We start from the raw sequence: 18,533 nt of genomic DNA, 5'->3' as shown, positions 1-18,533 counted from the left end.
ATTAGGAGATTCCAACCTTGTTAGGAGTTGTAGTATAGTGGATACAAGAAGAGCTCACTGTAATCACCCAAAAATGGTCATCTAGACTATTAGCCCCCTTCTCAACATTTTGGCTAATTTAATTAAGTATTTACCTAGATCAATTTGCTAATAATCAATTAATTTGATTATAACCTATAGTTTGACTATGTTATCCTAAAAAAATGGTCATCTAGACTATTACCCCCCTTCTCAGCATTTTGGCTAATTTAATTAATTATTTACCTAGACCAAATTGCTAATAATCAATTAATTGATTATAACTTATAGTTTGACTATGCTATCCTAAGTTCATTATTTGATTAAAATAACATTTCCCCTTTTAATTAAATAAAAGACCCCATTCTCCTAACTCACTTAAAGTGCACACATAAAGTCCTTTTCTATTTTTGAAATTAAAAGAAAAGCTTGTGAGACTTTTATCTTATATGACAAGTCAACTCATTTTCTATCGGTTGACTTGTGTGTGCACACAGATCCCTCCAATTTTTGAACTCAAATATTGATTATCCATTCTTTAAAACTTGATCTCTATTGTCTGTATGACTTTAAAAGAAAGAGAGCTTCTCCCCTCAAAGGATCCACACTCTTGAGTATTGTTATGTTGCAAGATTTTCATCGGAGTGCTCGAGAGCTTCTTGTGGAGAGCATCATCTTATTGTCTTCATCCATTACCTTCATGGAATTTTTTTGCATTGCATCTTAGCTTAGCTTGCACATAGTGTAGTTCCTTTTTACAAATAACTTAGAACACATAGTTTAACTAGGATGGCTATAATACTTTCACTTGTGTAGCTTAGTTGCATTCCATTCTTGCATTGCATGCATCATGAGTTCTTTGTCATTTTCATTATTGCTCTTGCTCAAAGAATATCTCATTTCATGGTTTACTATCAAGGGCTACATCTCTAAGGCTTAGCTGAGAGCCATTTTATGCTTATTTGTATGCTTTTGCACCCCATGACTAGGGAGCCCTAAGCTGACATTCAAGCTTTCAAACCTATAGAAAACCTTGGATAGAAGGGTTTAGGGAAGTGCACTCTTTTTGGTGTACACTCACTACCCAAACATGCACTTCCAATTACAAGAAGAGCTCACTACCCAAATAGGTAATTATTCCTCAGGTATATAGATATTGTATCTTCTTTCTTGACTAATCTCTAACCTTAGCTCAATCTTAAATCATGAAATCAGGTTCTCAAAAACTTTGCATATATTGCTTCACCAAAAGTTTGCATATTACTTTTCATATTACAATTGCACACTTCTTCTCACAAGATATCCTTTGTCTAAATATCATGTCTTTTCACAAATTACTGCTAGGTCATCTAAGACTACAATATACTTTTCCAACTTAAAGTAAACATCTAGGATGTCATCCCTAATTGGTTAAGTAATATTTTGTAAACAAAATAACTCCTTTGCTTTAATTACGTTGTTCTATTACACTTGGTGAATTGTGATTAACTCCTTTTCATACTATCTGTACTACTATTTGAGGTTATACACATCATCATCATGTATACAGTCTTCATCTATCTTCACTAGTCATAATATGACATCAAAAATATTTTACATATAAAACAATGTATTGTTGTAAACCAATTTCATACTTAAAATTTGTTTGAGTAGCGAAAGCTAAGTATCTTTATTACCAAGGTTTTTTGCAAGTAAGTACATCATGTTTTGCCATTAATGACAACAATTACATCACTACATATATAGCAATTGTCAACAATCTCCCCCTTTTTCATCAATGGCAACAAAGTAAGGAAAATTGGCTAAGTGACAAAAACTTAACACTAACTTACAATACTTGTACTGGTACAAATGCTCAATTGCTAAATTGCTCCCCCTTTGGATATGATTGCTGCATACATAACTTAATAGACAATTTTTTTCTACAGCTTCTGCCCCTCTGACATCAATGACAAAGATCTAAAAATCCAAAAGCTATCAAAAAAAGGTGTCTGTCTACTGTCAAAACACTATCTTGCAACCTTAAGCTATTAAAATCTTCATACAATCATCAAAATTTTCTTTCAATTTGTCTATACCTTTCTCCCATGTGTCCTTTTTTGCTTTAGTAATAGTGAGCATTACACATAAGGAATATGATGCAATCTCAACTGCATTAAGGTCAGAGTAGGTGAAATTTGCGTAAGTGTCTTTTGCTTTGACACATTCTTCCAACTATCTCTCAATGGTTAATATCTTCAGAGAAATAGACTCTCTAAATTCTAATAGTCTTCTCACCATTAGTTCTTTTTCAAGTTCTAGTTTCCCAATGTCTGTGTAAACACCAACAATTTGTCCTTCCAATTCATCAACTCCACAAGAGGGTTATTGTATCTGACTAGTTAGAACTTCCAGCTCACTTAGCTTCCCTTGAATCTTTATGTCCACATCTTTAATCAACTTATGAGATAAAGTACAATTGATGTACAGTACCTTGTCAACTTGTTGACATCTTCAAAGTTCCTTGATACAAGTATCAAGACTTAGTAAATCATTCTAAATATTTTGACAACTAAAAAGATTAGTATCATGTGAAATTTGAGGCTTAGACTCAGTAACATTCAAAAAAATTATAAATTCATCATCAAATGATTTTACAACTACTTCAACTCTCTATTCGGGGTCTACTTTAGTGTATTTGACTATGAGGGTGTTGTGTAATCTTTCAGTCACCTCCATTAATGCTCTTTGTAGACTTCTAACCTTTTTATTCTTCTCAAATAATTTTGTCAAGGATGAGATCAAGTTAAATTGATCATCGTCATCACCTGTAAGGTTTGCAAGAGATATAGGAGAGGATGAGCTACATTCTTTCACCTCATCTTCCTTTAGTTTCTTCTCTACTGCCTTCTTTGAATTTCTCTCTTCTTCTTCATTCTTTTCTCTTTATTTCTTTTCTCTTACTTCCTTTTCTTTTTCATCTTCTTTCTGCTTCTTTTCCTCTTTAGTTAGTTTCAACTTGGCTTCTTCAATCCTCTTCTTTTCATCTTCTAGCTATCTTTTCTCTTCTTCAATCAGTCTTAGTTGATCTTGAATATCTTTAGAAAGGGGCTTAGGCTGATTGAACATATCTTCATCAATGTTAACTATAACATTTGTTTGATTAATCTGCATAGTATCACCACTTACAAATACTTCCAAAGTTTTCTCTACAATTGAAGGTTATGTCTTTAACACACTCATCATTTGATTGATGGCTATTTTATTTTCACTTATAATAACATTCTTTTCTCATCCCATGAATAAAAATGGCCTCATCTTACTTCGCAAGTAAGGTGCTAGTTTCTTCATAAATTTTTTGATTTCATCTTCATCATCTATCTTGCACATAGTTCTTAACATTGACTTCTGACGTTCCATGTCTTCTTCATGAATCGGTGCCTTCTTAGCTACAAGTTTTTCATAAACCTTATAATTCATCATGCCTTTAATAGTCTCAATTTTCAAGTTATTGAGAATAATATGTCTCACAATAGAGATATCAATCCATTCTTTCTCCATATCATTGTACAAATCATAGAACTTATTCATCTATACAAAGTTCCCTTCATTAACAATAGATGTGTTAATATTATCTATCTTTTGCTTCCAATGTTGCCTTGTTTTACATGTTGGCTACTTGGAAATAATGACTTTCTTTGGTTGTTTGTCTTCTTGTTCCTCTTCTTCTTTTTTATCACTAGAGTCATCAATTGACAACAATGTCTTTTTCCTTTTCTCTAGTCTAGTAGCTTTTTGTTTGATTCTTTTAGACTTATGAGTCTGTACTAACCTTTTAGACTTCCACTTAGGTTCACTTGGTTTCTCGGTCGATATAGCAGTATATGGAATGCTTTGTTCTGTGGAAGTTTCTTCAATAGATACACTAGATGCTTGGCCAACTAATAGAGGTGTCACATACATTACACCTTGTTCACTAGTTTGTTTCAATCTAGAGATTATTTGTCTAACTACTTGTGATTCTTCCTCTAACATACTAGCCTCAAATAGTGCTTTCTTCATTATAGATGCAATCTTCTTATGAAATGCCTTTTCTAATGATGCCTAGTACAATGGCTGAGTTATCTCCTCATACATTTTGAATCTATATGATGCTTGATCTACATTGGATTTCAGCATTAAATCAATATAACTAATAGCTACATCATCACTCAATTCATAACCTAGGGGCTCAAGAGATGTTTCCTGAGGTACTTCTGCTTCAATTTAGGTTAAGTCAATATCCACCATAAAGCATATATCATTCTTGAATCTATCCACAATTGCAAGGGAAATTTTGAACAATTGTTTCATCTCATTCTAAAATGTCCTCATAATCAAATTTTTGTTGTCCAAGATTTTATCTGCTAGTTGCCTTCTACACACATCTATTATCTTGTCCATAGTGCATCTTAAACCACTCATGATATTAGTAACTGATAAAAATGGAAATCTCTTAAGTACATGAAAGAAAATATGATTAACAAAGACTTGAATCTAAATACACTATTCTTAGTTCTCTTAATGTTCTCTAAATTCTCAAGAAGTTGTACCCTTAGAATTTCACTTAAATTCACTTGTTCTTTCTCAACACATATCTTATAAGCTACATAAATGAAGCCTATTAAGAACTCATCATTCTTAGAACTTGCACATATAGAATATGCAATGATTCTACTCAAGAATCTTACATCATGTTGTCTGATGGTGCTAATCACCATTGCTTTACCATTGTAAACTACTTTGGTATAACTTTCAACCTTTCCCTTAACTATTTTCTCACCAATAGGTACACTGCCTTGTTTGCTAAGACCAGTGACTTCATGAATAAGGTTGATAGAGATGTTGACTACATTTTCTCGCATCCAAATCTTTCCATTATGAATTCTTCTCAATATGATATGTGTCCATTCTTCTGTATCAATTTTTTGGTAAAAATGATATCTGGCTAATTCTAAGTCTTTTAGATGCTCATATCTAAGCTTAATAGTCATATCATGATTAAAAAAAATTTCCATATCCTTGCTCATAAACTCACTTCCAATAGTTTCAAACTTACTACACAGACGACTTCCTACATCTTCTAATAACACTACATTGTTTGGAGTAATTGATAAGGCCAAATTAGGGTTTTCCTCTAGGATTTTCATAGGAACAACCTTTAATTTGGGCCTCTCAACATTTTCACCATTCAAAACAACTGACATATCCATGATTACATCAAATAAAAATTTATTGAAGAATTTATGGGTAGAGAATGATAAAATACCTTTTTTGTAGTAGGATTTTTCTCAAAATCACTTTTTCCAAATTAATTTTGGGTGCTCTAAAGCTTTTGAGATGATCATAATGTAGAAATAACAAGTTTGTACTCTTTTTATTCATCTTGAACTTGCATTAATTGTATACTTCACTCAATAAAAAAAGTTGTTTATTTCACTTTGAAATCAAATATCTACTCAAGATCAGCTATATGATCTTTAAATGCTATCCAAGGTTCATCATAGCTTCCTTTCATCATGACATTGCTCCACAAAACTTCACTTCATGAAATTTTCTATAGAAACATAGATTTCATCTTCTGTCACAAACTAACCTTTCTTTGTTATAAAAGTAACTCTTATTTCCTTCATAACGTGTTTCAATAAGATCCAAATTACAAGCGAGCTTAACTACAGACCAAACTCATTAAGATACATCTTCTCTCAACCTCACTACTTATAGCTCTATCTCTAAATTAAGTTTCCAATTTTAATTCTATGAACAAGCTTAATTCAACTTGGTTGAATAAAACTTGATTACTGACTTTGATTTTCCTATCTTAGAATCATCCAAATTTTTTTGAAATGTATAATCCCTTTATAAATGTCTCATTAAGTTCTTCTCGAAGTTCATTGACTACATTTTTTTGTTCTCCATTGTCTTTTTTTGTTCTGGGGTTACTTTCATGATTCCTTTTGTCATTTCTAAAGTTCTTCCCATTGTTGCTTCTATTTCCAAAGTTTCTTCCATGATTCCTTTTGTTATTTCCAAATTTTCTTCCATTATTGCTTCTATTCATTCTATAGTACTTTGTTGTATGTCCAAATTAGTTGCATAACTAACATAATGGGTTCTACTTCTAGGATTCTATTGATCAATAGGTGCTTGACAATTCTAGGCTATGTGTCCAAAGTTGTTACACTTATAAAACATGATCTACTTCCTTCCTAAACATAAGGTCTACTTTCTCTTGATTTTATTTCATTAGATCTTCTTCTATCTGCAAGGTTAGTGTTTCCAGACATTCTACTATTTCTTCTATCATTATCATATTTTGATTTCCTACAATCAATTGCATTTTGACCAATACCATGGCAATTATGATAGTAAAAATCTGTAACATGATTAGATGATTTATTTGTAAAATCTCTTTTCATATGACCTATTTCATTACATAAAAACACTTACCACAAAATTCATACTCTAGCTTCCTTAGGAGATTCCACTTGCTTAGGTTCATCCAATTTTATAGTTTCCTTCTCTTGTTCAACTTCTTTGGATTTATCAGAATATTGACCAAATTCAATCTTATCATTAAATTTATCTTTCTCTTCTAGATCTAATTTACTTTCAGGTTTCTTTACAGACATGTTAAATAGATAACCAAGACCAGTCTTATCATAGGTAGGTCTTTGTATTGACATAGATTCATCAAGATTTTCTTTTCTAGTGTAAAGCTTTTCAAGTTGTTGCTTGCACTATGTTAGTTCACCTTTCATAATAGTGTTTTACTTATGAATTTCTTCATGGTCTTCTTTTAATGTTTCAAATTCAGATGTCTTCTTTGCTCAACTGGCTCTAAGATCTAAATTTCCAGTCTTGAAATCAAATTCAATTTTGCTAGGATCATTCTTCAAACACAACTTTAAATCGGTAATCTTTAATTCATTCTTGAAGATCTTGTACTCTATTTTTAGTTTTGAATATTCATCATCACTAGTAGATTCTATAGATTCAGGCTTGGATTTGAGATCTTTAATCTTGTCCTTCAATTGTCCAATGTATACTTTGGAGTCTTCATATATATCTTTAATGTTATCTCTTTCTTTAGTAAGGAGATCAATTTATTCAAGTGCCTCTTCAAGGTTCTTCATCAATTGTTCCATATCCATAAGGATCTTACTCAAGCTATTAAGCCTCTTCTAAGTAATTGTGCTATGATACCAATTGTTAGAAATAAGGAATACTAAGAGGGGGGTGAATTAGTATTCTATAAATTTTTATTGCCAACTGGATATTATTAATTACTCTATACCATGCATAAGAAAGTAAGCAAGTAATACTAAATATTAATAATAATCATGCATAAAGAGAACTCATAACACAATATTTTGTTAACTAGGGAAACCATGGCCAAAGGAAAAGCCTGGTGGGGATGATACCCACTAGAAAATATACTGATATATATCTTCCTTGTTAGAGGATGGACCCTATTAGGAGTCAATGAGAAAATTTAGTATAGAGAGTCCTTGTTAGGAGACTTTGAATCCCTATTAGGACATTCCAACCCTATTAGGAGTTGTAGTACAGTGGATGTAAGAAGATCTTATTGCCCAAACATACAATTCCAATTACAAGAAGAGCTCACTACCCAAACAAGTAATTAGTCCTTAGGTATATAGATGATGTATCTTCTTTCTTGACTAATCTTTGACCTCAACTTGATCTTACATCACAAAATTAGGTTCTCAAAAACATCACATATATCACTTCACAAAAAGTTTGCATATTATTTTTCATATTACAATTTCACACTTCTTCACGCAAGATATCCTTTGTATAAATATCATGCCTTTTCACAAATTGCTGCTAGGTCAGCTAAGACCAAAATATACTTTTCCAACTTAGAGTAAGCATCTAGGATGTTGGCCCTAATTGGTTAAGTAATTATTTTGTAAATAAAATAATTCCTTTCCTTTAATTCTATTGTTCTATTTCACTTGGTGACTCTTTTCCATACTATCTATACTGATGTTCAAGGTTATACATGTCATCATCAACATATATAAAATCCCCATCTATCTTCGCTAGTCATAATATGATGTTAGAAACATTTTAGATATAAAACAATGTATTGTTGTAAACCAATTTCATACCTAGACAATTTTTTGAGTACCAAAAGCTAAGTATCTTTATTACTAAGGTTTTTTGCAAGTACATCATGGGTTGCCATTAATGACAACAATTACATCACTAAATATATAGCTAATTGTCAACATTGAGAATCCACCAATGGACTCTAGTGGCCATAAATATAATCATTGCACCATGAGCTTATGCCTACATACCTATTTAACAAAACAATCATACCTATTTAACAAAACAATCAAACAATGGCATCATTTTTTTAGTACAAGTGATTATCCTACATCAATCTAAGTCAACATCTAGCTATCTAGCTAATGGTTCGATCTTGAACCATTTATTTGTCTCACTCTATATCTTAAGATGGACATGTTAGTTCCCTACTTCATATCCCAATGTTGGCACTTTTTTAATCCTATCTAACATACTTGATTGATCCTACATTTCACTTTGTGTTTACACTACTATATTGTTTAAGTTATTGTGTGAACAATTTTTTGGGTCATCATCAACATTCTCATTATTCATTGGACATCAAAATTTTATATCAAACTATGATCAAATACTCATCATCTTTACATTCACCTATATGGATCCTTTTCTATTCGACAAACCCTACATTAGATACCGCAATATCACTTGAACCTTCCAAGCTTGATTTACTACTCTAAAGCACTACATTAGAGCATGAATGTGCTATATTATTCAAAAGAATTATAAAATATAATAGACATACTATTTAAAAATGAAGGTACTATTATCTAGCACAAATTCATTAAACAATTCATAAGCACTATTTAAGTCAACATATGCACCATTTTACTGCACAAAAGTGCTACAAGCTATGGATGTGCTCTAACTCATTGTATATGTTCTATAACATTATAGGCTTATGATCATCACACTTGTGCATTTCATCAAATAGTCATATGTGCTATTTTAAGCTATGTGTGTGCTATAAAAAGTAACTTATGTGCATAAATTAATGGATACACTATTCTAATATGCATATGAGCTACAATTCCATGTTGTGCACTAATTTTCTACCCTAGGGAATTTCTAAATGAGCTATTTTCTAGTGTATATGTGCTAAATAAATTTAAATATGCTATAACAACTATTATATGCCATTAAATGTTCAATACAAGCATTTATCAATTAAAATCACACAAAAATTCAAAAATTCCTACACAATCCAAAAAAATTTGAAATAACAGAGGTTCTCAATGACTTACTAGGGCACCATAGTTAGCTAGATGCTTGTATCTTCAACCCCTCTCAAATTTGTGCTTTCATAATGTGACCACCATCTTTGCTAATTCAGTGCTAAAAATGGAGAACAGTGAAAGTAGAGTGTAAAATATAAATTAGTGAAAGGCCTTTTGACCTATTTAACCCTCACTGGGGGAATTTTATGGCATATTTTAACCTCTTTCTATTGACCTTATGGCCAAACTAGTTGTCAATCAATGCCAAAACACTTGATCATTTGGTTGGTTACATTGTCATTGAGTACCACCAAGTAAACCTTCTAGACAGTGTCAACTGAATGTGGAGTGTTAACCGAGAAGAGTAGCTAGCCATGTTAACTGAGTAGAGTAGATAGTAGTGTTGATGAGCTGCAATAGTAACCAGGTTTTTGCAATGTCAACTAAACTATTCAATGTTTGTTGAGTCATCAACTGAGTTCACACCTACTCCCTAGTGATCAATGTGGACTGAGCACCCTTGTCAACTGAGTGCCAAAGATTACCAAGTTCACTATGTTGATGAGTATCAATATATCACCCAAGTGGACTTTTGAACTTGAGTGTTAGCATTGAGCTGACTAGGTGAAGATTGTTGAATATGATATTGTAGCCAACTTCAAAAGGTAATTATTTGGATTAGTATAAACATAAGATATCTTGTCATATTAATTAATGGAATGAAATGTAGGGAATGTGAAGAAGATGCAAGTTTGAAGGCTACAAGTAGTACAAGGAAAAGTATAGTCTCATCCATCACATTAAGGTGATATTTCTACATCAAAGGAATCACATTCAACAAAATGAGTTGTAGAGAAGAGATCAACTACTGGTTCATCCTAACAGGTGCATTAGTTGAATCCTCTAACAAGGTGGACTTAATAGTCTTATGTATAATCTCCTAACTGAGTACATACTTCATTGTATTGTATAAATCCTTTTATGAGGTGGACCTAATAGTCCTTATTGCTCCTAATGGGGTAGATCATCAAAAGTGATCATCAGTAAGCCTTAACAGGCCAACTTTGTACTGCAATACTAAAGCTTGTGGGTATCATTCCCATCCCATTTTTACTTTCTATTTGGAAGGTTTTTGGGTTACCAAATATTGTGTCAAGTGTTATGAATGTTTTATTAATTTCAATCTTTCATGCATGCAATTAGATCATATTAGTTTATGAAGGATTAATTGGTGAATTAAAGTAAAAGTTTTATTGGTTCCTAATTCACCTTCCCCCCACCCACCCCCGGAAGGTAAACTTCATGACCCCCTCCACTAGAAAAAGATATAAATTATTAGTGAATATTTTATTATTTTGAAAAACCAATTTATTTTTATCAATGAATCTCTCAATTTTTTTATTTTAAATATTATTTACTTTGGTGATTATTTTGGAATCATAAGTTTTGAGTAGAAAATATTGGCAAATCTCAATAATAATAGGAAGTTTTCTAATCATCATGAAATATTACAAATCAAAATTGAACATATTTTATCTCATGGAAATTTGGAGGATAATTACATTATATTTTAAATCAATGGTGAAAACTAAATATTGGTAATATATTCCTTGAAGTAACTAATAATTACGATAATTATTGGTGAATTAATTTTTATTTCTTTGATAATATATAATATTTATGTGAATCAAATCTAATCATGTATCAAATCTTTGAGTTTAAATTTTTTAATAAAATAAATTATTGAGTGATTTTTAATATTTTAGAATTAAATTTAATAAAAATATGGTGATTTAGGTTGCATTAAATCTTAAATTATTAGCCAAATTACTAGCAATTTTTTTTTGAAATTAGCAAAATTAGGAATATTCACCAATAAAAAACACACTATCCCCCTCTCAATCACCTTGTCTTCTCTACATTTCCAATAATTGGTATTAGAGCTATTTGGTTCTCATATCAAAAATTTTAGAAGCTTGAGAAAAATATCAGAGGCAATGGAAGTGTACAGACAAGAGAAAGCTATTGAAAATGAAAAGTTGGAACTATAGATGGCCATGGATCAATTCAAGAAACTAAAGGAGACTCTCTAAATCCTTACAAAGAAGAAAAGAACTAGCAGCATAAATGAATGACAATCTCTACATAGATGAAAGAATTGAAGAAATTTTTCAATATAGAAATCTAGATGAAGTTGATGCAATAATTAAAGATTTACTTGAAAAGAATCTCACTCTACATGAAGAAGTGAGAAAACTAAAAAGAGAACAAGAAATTTAGTCAATCAAAATGTATGAAGACATGGAACAAAAGCACATAGCAAAAGAAGAGAAAAAAATTCTAACTAAAAAGGTAGAAGAAAAAGATAATAAAAATTCAACACCTATCTCTTCAACAAGAAAATTTGATAAATTAACTCAATTGTGCAAATCAATAGCTTATCAACTTAAGGACAGATAATGCAAGATTGTAGAATGATCTTAGCATAGATAGGAAAACCCATGGAGGCATGATGAAATCTCAAGAAAGCATGAATCAATTGGAGAAGAAAACTCAATTCAGACACAAAGGCAAATATGGATTAGGCTATATAGATGAAGGCGAATCATCACAAGGAGCTCAAAAGAACAAAAGGCCTACATATAATCGTTATAGAAAAACATGGCATAATCAAAAAAAATTTGGAGTAATGGTAAATCAAAATTCAGTGGAAAATGTTATAGTTGTAATAAGAAAGGTCATAGAGAAAGTGAATGCACAGAGAATGCAACAAACAATGGCACAAATCTTCATAATGTGAAACCTAGAAATGGAATCCAATAGACCAAATTATGAAAGCTATCTTTGGTTATGATTATAACACATGGTGTAGGTGTTACTTGTGTGGTGAAGATGGACACATTAGAGAAAATTGCATAAGAACTCACATGAGGAAGAGAGACCCTACAAAGAGATGTTTTGTATGCAAAGAACTTGGTCATCTTGCCAAGAACTATATGAATTGAGCTATAGTTGAAGATGAAAAGAAAGAAAAGGCTAAAAATATTAGAAATCAAATGAGACATAAATGGGTGAAGAAATTTCTAGAGAATGCAAGTCAAAGCCATGATAGCATTGACACCTAAGTCAATGAATTATGTGATTCAACTATTTCAAGCTAATTATCCATGGAGATTACTTGAACTAAAATCCAAAGAAAAATATTATATTAGTTCCAATCAACATTTAAGAAGATCCAAATAAGCATTTTAGATGCATTGGGATCACCAAGTTGAATGTTAGTTTGAATCAGTATCTTAGACCTTACCAAGCAAAGTTGGGTTGCATGACCTAACCAAGTGAAGTCTAGCACAAGTTAGTTCTAACTGATCTTTACCAAGTTTGGAGACCTAACCAATTATGAATGTAGATAGTTTTTATGAGTTCAAGACCCAAGTTGAGACTAAAGGTATTAATCAAGCATATCACACCTACTAAGTTAAACAGGCTATCATCGAGTTGTTCATTGTATGATGCATTTATGGAAACACAAAGACAAATTCAGAATAAAAGGAAGAATCAAACAATTTCATTCTTCACTATGAATTCAAGAGAGAACAAAGAAGAGAAAAATCAAGCCCCCAAGAAATTCAAAGTGAATTTATCCTTTAGTCATTGAGCATTATGGCATCATCATCTATCAATAAGGTTAAGAATGGATTTGAGATGTTAGTAAGTAATGTTGTGCCTATAGACCCAAAGCTCAAGCTTTGTCCTGTAGTTGCAAAGGAATTGGACCCAATCAGTGCACACTCATAAATTCTATCGAAGGTACTATTAATTCATAATGTTAGATTATTTTATCACTATTTAATTCAAGAATTAGGAACTCTAGAGCTGAATAAAGAATATGAGGCATTATGTGTGGATGGAAACCTCAAACCCAAGCACAAACACCTAGAAATGAAGGGTTTAGCCCATATTTTGCATATGCCAAAGATTTTTCAAATAAAGTGTATTAGGTTCATCTTGAGCCATGTTCATGATATGAAATTTTGGGTCAATCTACCCATCAATATCATGAAGAAAATGATTCATAGGGTTACCAAATATACCATTATTAATAAATCAAAGATGACCAAAACCCTAGGTCAGGTTGAGTTGGAAAAGAAGAATCTCATTGAGTGGGATGGTAGAGGAATGAAGCTAAATGGATTCACTAACATGGAAATTAAGTTTGGTATTCATGTGATTACACATAAGATATATATTTCTAGTTGACCAAACAGTGTTCCATGTGAAGCTATGGAATTGGCTTTCAAGGTAGTCAAGAACAATCTTTCTTTTGACCTTGTCGAGTTGTAACTAAACCATTTGAGAAAAAATGGAAAGTATCTAGGAATCAAAGAAAAATCCATGTAATTTTGGTTCACTTTTAGTCTACTTATTCTTTTATGTTTAGATTTTTTTTTTCTTCCAAGGGCAATGTAGTATGGAAGAAGGACATACCCATTGTGTATCAAATTAATGAATTCATAATTGAAATGGGAGACAACTTAGAGTGCATCATGGACGCATATTTTGAAAATTTCAAGGAAAGGATACAAACAAAATTCATAATTCCTAAGAAACTAGTGGATGACTATGAAAAAGAAATATGTTTTCTTGTAGACTATGATAAGGCATATATTTAGGTAGTCAAACCTAGAGTTGCATGGGTAAGACCTATTGGCTATAAGGTAAATATTGATGATACTAAGGACATCATTGAGGCTCTTGTTAATGAGCCTGTAGACCCCAAAGCACCTTAATGAGCCTGTAGACCCCAAAGCACCTTATTTTGGAACCTACAAAGAAGCTAAAACTAGGATCTCAATTGAAATCAAGATTCCTCAAATTCTAAAGAGATGTAGGAAGAAGGTAGATAAGTTTGAGAAGGAGAATACAAAATCTGATTCCCCTCTTTTTCTCATAGAAGGTAAGGGTGATGATATTAAAGATGAAGAAGAAGAAAAGGAACATGAAGAAGAAGAAGAAGAAATAGAAGAAGACCCACCTAATAAAAATGGAAAATATGCATCAAGAAGAATTACAAGGTCAACTCTTGCTTTCACCACTAGCAAACCCACTAGATCAATAAAGAAGTTCAGAACATTAAAGATTCAGATCTAGAAAAGATTGTAGTAGATATAATGGCCTCCCTTGTTAAATCTCCAAGTAAAATACTAATAGAATCAAGTTTAGAGAAGACAACATCCAAGTCTTGAACCATTGGGTTAAATACTATTCAACCAAGCACTTAATTGATTGTTGGATCTATCTTATTGAGTTCAAAGGTGAGTACTATTACCACTACTTTATCTATCAAGCTATAGGCTCCACTCATCTCAAAATCAAGTTAGACTAAGACAAATAGGCACTGTAAGTACTCCTACAATCATTTTTGTTTCTCCAATTAATCATGTTGTTATTATTACAAGTGATTCCACAACAAGTGAAATGATAGTTGAAGTCAAGCCTCAATCGAGCACTAAAGATATGAGTAAAGGTAAGGAAATAATTCCTTCACTTATTCCAAAGGATAAAGTGAAAGAGATAGAAGTTTCCATTGATGAAGTTGATCTGGATAAAGACATAGTAATTCCTAATTGGGATTTCTCCAATATTACTCGTGATCAAATGGACACTCTTGGAGAACTTTGGAAGAAAGTACCAAACAACAAAAGCTTAGAGAAGAGAAGAAGAATAGAAATAAAGTGTCAAAAAAAATCAAAGGTATATTTCTTGATGGACTGAGTATTGAGGTTGATGAAAGAACTCTATTTTAGACTAACTTGTTGACATAGTCCACAAGTTCAATGAAGATTTGAATGGTCAAGAGAAACTACTACAGAGGGTAGAGAGAAAAATTGAGAATAAGGTTTTGGATAATGTGGTATAGAAGATTATCATAGATCAAGTGGAACTATCCACTATTCTTATTTCTTTAGAAAGCACTATTAATAATGTTGTTTCCTTGTTTGTAAAATTAAGTGATACCACAAATTTTACCAACAAAATAAAAGACAAGCTATCAAATATTGATACTAATCTGAAGGAAAGTGAAAACTAGTTATCATTTGATCCTACTACTAGCTCGACACATTTTTTCAAGATCAAGTATTTGACTGACTTACAGGAAGAGTTATTGAGAGAAGAAGAAAGAATTAGGGCTACACAATCATAAATTTAGAGTTTGACAATTCCAAACATGGATGTAATGTAGAAACATGTTGTTCATGCAAAGACATTAATTCATGACAATAAATTTTCTATTATTGATTATATGATGAAGTTATCAGCTGAGATTCAGATAGCTTTGCATACTTCAAAAGTTTTACAAGAAAATTGGGACAAAATCATGTCTCTAATTTGAAGATACATAGTGATTTCCTCTCACATTTTGATATTACCTTGTAAATATGCATTTTTGTCATTTGTGTCAAAAGCATGTGGGAAATATATCATAATACAAGGGAGAAATATAGCATGTAAGGAATCCAAGGGGTAAATATAGTTATACATAACAATATTTAAAGAATCTTTTGTACAAGGAAGAAATAATCTATGTAGCAAAGCTATAAAAATAATTTTTAAAAATAAAAAATAGAGTCACTATCTTCCCAGTATCAACATAGTAGTCAAAACCAAGGAACATACCTAGGTACATTGATAGGGGGAGTTTTGACTCATCATTTTGAGTATTTATAAATTTTGATATGATAAGTTTTTTTGTCACTAATGCCAAAGGGGGAGATTATTGACCTTACAACCAAACTAGTTGTCGATTAGTGCCAAAACACTTAGTCATTTGGTTGGCTACATTTTCACTAAGCACCACCAAGTAGACCTTGTCGACATTGTCAACCAAGCATGGAGTGTTTACCAAGCGAAGAAGCTAGCCATGTTAACCAAGTAGAGCCAATATTAGTGTCGACTAAGCTACAATAGTAGCCAAGTTGTTGTAGTGTCAATCGAGCTATATAATATTTTTTGAGTCATCAGTATTAACTGAGTTGACACCTACTCTTGAGTGATCAATGTGGACTGAGCACTAGTGTCAACCAATTGCCAGATATTTTCAAGTTCATTGTGTTGCCAAGTATCAATATATCACATGAGTGGACTTCTGAATCTGAGTGTCAGCACTGAGCCGACTAGGTGAAGATTGTTGAATATGATATTGTAGTTGAAATTAGAAGGTAATTGTAGACACTTAAAATTGTTCTAAACACTATATTAATTTATTTAATATTGCCCTTGACATTGTAATTAATTATTTATTAATTAATTATACTTGTCATATTCTTCTACCTATTTAATTAAATTTATTTAATTAAATAGTTTCATTTTCCTAAAGTATTTAAATTTAATTTAAATACATCTAGCCTTAATGTGTTAAATTTATTTAATACATGATCCTCCATTAAATCCCTCTTTTAAATAAATTCTATTTATTTAAATCCCTCCATCTCATTAATTCCTTTGAACCTATGATTAAATTAAATCTTGTTTAATTTAATCTTAAACCTAGCCTAAACCCATCACTTTCATCCTCCTAAGCCTACCCATAATTTAATCCCACTTAATCATCCTAATCATTTTCCTAATCCCCCTCATTAGCCTAAGTGTGTGCTCACGCATGTGTGAGAAAACTTTGAATATTTGACCACTTGCATGGCTTGCATGTCACCTTATGTGGCACCTACATGGATGCCACCTCACCAAGTCCTCCCTCAAGCCTATAAATAGAGGCCTTGTCTCAAGCATTTGACATCTACCACAATTGCATTGTTATCATGTCATTTTGAGTTTTGAGTTTTCATGCTAGAGCTTTCATAGTGATTTCTAGGTTGCATACTAAGCTTTGGTAGCTGATTTAGAGTTCATTTGCATTGCTAGAGTAGATTTATGGCTTGCATTTCTCATCTCCATTTCATTTGCATCTTAGTTTAGTTTGCATCATGGTTTAGATTACTTTGTTGCATTTCATATCTTCATCTTTGAATGCCTCCAAGCATGGCTTTCTCCATTTCCATTGTTTGAGGTGTTCTTCATATTCATATAGCATAGGCTCATGGTTGCATTCCTCACACTTGCATATCCATCATCAAGAGATTCAATACATTGTTGTGTTTGGGAGAGCACATCAAACATTCCTCCAATATTAATACACCAGCAAGGCCTCTCATGGGTGCCTTTGTTGAGTTGTAGAGGTTGCTTGAGGATTTGGCTTGATTGCCTGCTTTGAGTTGCAAAAATCAAGCAAGCATTAGTTAGTTTGTTATTTCATTTGGTGAATACATGATGCATATTTTGGTTTGAACTAATTTTTGATTATTGATTCATGCTCCCTACAGGTCATTTCTTTTAGCATATAGTAATTATTTGGATTGGTATAAACTTGAGATATCTTATCATATCAAACAATGGTATGAAATGCATGGAATATAAAGAACATGTGATTTTTAAGGTTACAAGTTGTATAAGGAAAAGAAGAGTCTCATCCATCACATTAAGGTGATCTTTCTACATCAAAGGAATCTCATTCAAAAAATTGAGTTGCAGAGTAGAGATCAACTACCGGTTCATCCTAATAGGTGCATTAGTCAAATCCTCTAAGATCTCCTAACTAAGTACACACTTCATTTTATTTTATAAATCCTTTTACAAGGTGGACCTAATAGTCATTATTGCTCCTAATAGGGAAAATCATCAAAAGTGATCATTTTTAAGCCTTAACATGCCAACTTTATACTACAGTATTAAAGCTTGTGGGCATCATCCTCACCCCAATTTTACTTTCTATTTGGAAGGTTTTTGGGTTACCAAATATTGCGTCAAATGTTATCAATGTTTTATTACTTTCAATCTTTCATGCATGTAATTAGATCATATTATTTTATGAAGGATTAATTGGCGAATTGAAGTAAAAGTTTTATTGGTTCCTGATTTAACTCCCCACCCCCCACTTAGCCACCTAGCCTTCTCTACATTTCCAACACTTTCATCATATTTAATGCCTTTCGACCTATTTTCTTGACATGGGTATTTTTCCATCAAATTCAATGAAACCCTTCTATCTAGTTCCTCTTCAACTTTTTCATTGTAGTTTTTTAGAAATAAAATTGGACTCTCCATATA

Source organism: Cupressus sempervirens, chromosome 10 (genome assembly GCF_028749045.1).
Source record: "Cupressus sempervirens isolate cs-2001-9-10 chromosome 10, ASM2874904v1, whole genome shotgun sequence".
Taxonomy (NCBI): domain Eukaryota; kingdom Viridiplantae; phylum Streptophyta; class Pinopsida; order Cupressales; family Cupressaceae; genus Cupressus; species Cupressus sempervirens.
The sequence above is the reverse complement of the archived record's forward strand: the minus strand, read 5'-3'. Positions refer to the sequence as shown.